This window comes from Poecilia reticulata, linkage group LG2 (assembly GCF_000633615.1).
Source record: "Poecilia reticulata strain Guanapo linkage group LG2, Guppy_female_1.0+MT, whole genome shotgun sequence".
In the NCBI taxonomy this organism is placed as follows: Eukaryota; Metazoa; Chordata; class Actinopteri; order Cyprinodontiformes; family Poeciliidae; genus Poecilia; species Poecilia reticulata.
In genome coordinates, this window is record NC_024332.1 from 20587030 (window position 1) to 20590044 (window position 3015).

Below are 3015 nucleotides of genomic sequence, written 5' to 3' on the forward strand. Positions count from 1 at the left end.
TTTCCCAGGTTTTCCACTGACACAGCGCCACCTGCTGGCAGCAAATCATCTTTTAATCTTAAACAAAATAAATCAGAAAAAATTGAGAAATAGTTCAGTAAGTTAGAATGTGAACAAGTTTTCCATGGATTTATTTTGTGTAAGTTTTTGCTTTTTGATGGTTTATTGTATTTCCAACCGGTGCTGAGCTCTGCCGGTGTAGCCTAGTCAAAGTCCAGTCTCTGCAGCTGTTTTTCATTTGTTTCACGCCGAGTTGACTCATAACGTTTAGTTTTGAATTGGACCTGGATCAGGACGGAGTCTAGACGCCAAGCAGCGGGCTGCTTCCTGCTTTCCTTCCAGAATTTCAGAACCTTCGGTCTGATTCAATTCCTGGTTCTCCCTCCAGAACCAGCCTGTTGTTGTTAGCGTGTGCCTTTGGGTCGACTCTCCTGAACAGAACCGTTGCTAACCTTTGCTAATGCTAACGCTCCGCTGCTGCTTTAAGGTGGACTGAAACACAGAGCTGCTGTAAATAAGCTGCAGAAGATGCATGGCGCCGACGCTTTGGGTTGGATCCACCTTATATTTCAGTTCTGCTGGACATATTTATCCCCTCCAATAAACAATCACTCTTCTTCTACTCCTCTTTTTGTGTTCATTAAGTCCTGTACTGACCCGGGCTGAAGAGCCGTTCAGACAGGAAGAAGCCATCCGGACACATCAGTCTGTTTACATCAGGCTACTGTGGGTTTATAATGCATGCTGGGAAAAAACAGGACATCACAGGCTGCTCATTATTTATGAACTATAGCAGAAAATCTGTTTTTTGGTTCAGAAAGGTTTTATAAAAGTGTTGATCTGCAGCAGCTTTAATTACAGAACATTAAATGTGTCTATTTGGTCCAGATGCCACTAACAGTCCAAATATTTCTTGCAGCCTTTTAGAAATAATGTTTCCTTCCCACAGACAAAAGTGCTCAATAATAATTTAATTATTCACTTTTTAAAAATTTATTCCAATTTTTAAATGCAGCTGGAATATGAATTTAAGCATTAAAATGAGTCTGAATTCACTGAAAACACTGAAAAAATCAAGAAGGAAATATTTAATGTGAATCTCAAAATGTGTGGGAATGGACAGATCAAATTAAATATTTGGGTATTTGGTTTGATAAAATAAAAACTTACATGGAAAATACATGTAGATAAAATACTTGAAAAAAGTAAAATAATTTTAAATATGAGATGTTTGAGAGACAATGAATGGGGGGCAGATAGGAAAGGATTAAAGACAATTTACATCGGACTAATTAGACAATTTTTGATTATGGGTGCATTTTATATAATTCAGCTTTAAGTAGTTTATTAGAAAAATAGAATAACATCAGGCATTAAGACTTTGCTGCGGAGCGACGAAAACAGCTCCAGTCTCATCTCTACAGATCGAGTTGAGATGCCGCTGGAGCTCCGGAGACAAATAGCCATGACTTACTGGGCAAATATTAAAGGACATGATGAAGCTCAGCCTCCACATTTACGCTGCAACCTTGTCAAGAAAAAGAAAAGAAATTAATAGTTTGGGATGGATAATTATAAATAAAGTAAAAGATATTGGAATGGATAACTTTCTAATTAGTCCTGTGGTTGTTACTCCTGTTATTCCATCATGGATCTTTGGACAATGGCCACTGCGGGGATTCCCGCACCGCCGCCTCCCAGCCACCGCAGATCCTCTCGCTCAGTTCCCGCAGCGGTCAGCCAGGACAAACACGTCGATGAATTCGGCAGCTGATCAATCAATCAATCAAATTTTATTTGTATAGCACATTTCAGCAGCAAGGCATTTCAAAGTGCTTCACATGATTAAAATAAAAACAGCATGTGACATTGAATAAACTGAGAAACAGAAAGAGAATTTAAAATAAAAACATTAAAACCCGCACCTCTTAGGAAACTACGTTTAACTGGGCTTAAATCTCAGAGTTTTAGTCAAAACGCTGTTTAACAAGGTTACTCAAAACCTCTGATGTTGATGACGCACCAAAAATCTGCTGCAGATCGGCTGATGTAGCGAGGAGATTTTAGTTTCTCTAACTTGTTTAACGCGCCGGACTGCATTTCCCATGAGGCAGTGGGGCTGGTTGACTGTCCTGTTAGATCCAGCAGGTGGCGCTCTCAGCTCGCTGTTTGCTGCTGCGGCTCAGCTCAGCCTCGTCGCTCTTCACCTGCAGACAGGTAAACCGAACCGGAACCCGAACCTGGACTCTGAACCAGCAGGATTCAAACTCATTTACTCAGAAACTGTTAAAAACTGAAGGAGGTGGAATAAAGAACTAGCTTACAAACTTCTGTTTTTAATCGGTTTCTTTTGGTTTTGAGGACAGAAAAGTCTTGAATATACAACAAACTTCACATGATCACTAATTACTAATCATTGATCAGTGATCAGATGTGAAATCAATTAAATCAGTTTAAATTGTTTCATTTCAAACCGGATGAAATGCTGCTTTAAAATCAGCTTCCCGTCATGGAGGTTCTTCAGAATAAAAATCTCAGCAGGTTGTGAATGAAATATCTGAAGTTTAACTCCATGTTTATTATTTATTCTGTAGGCTCCAACACCCTTTGACTAGGCCGTTCCTGTGCCGCCTGTGCCTGCAGGACTCCTGGGCGGTTCTGAGTGCTAATCGGACCCGGATGGTTCAGCTCCATCAGTATTCTGGCCCCGTGGAGCCCTAATTTCATTAAGGGGCCCCGTTCGCCGCATGATTAGCACCGGCCGGGCTGGCGGGTCGGGAGGTCGCTGCGATGAGAGAGAACAACTTCATCAGGCGGTGACTGGCCCATAAATCATCGGCTGTTTTCTATAAATCACGGCAGATGGCAGGGAGGGGGGCTGAGGGGCTCCTGGGAGCCCGCCGAGCATGATGGGAAGGGGCCGAGGCGGGGAGAGGAGCGGGGTCACTTCCAGTTCTGGTGTTGGAGGCGGCTGCCCTCCGTTTAACGCTCTAATGTGGCTGTTTAATATGGAGG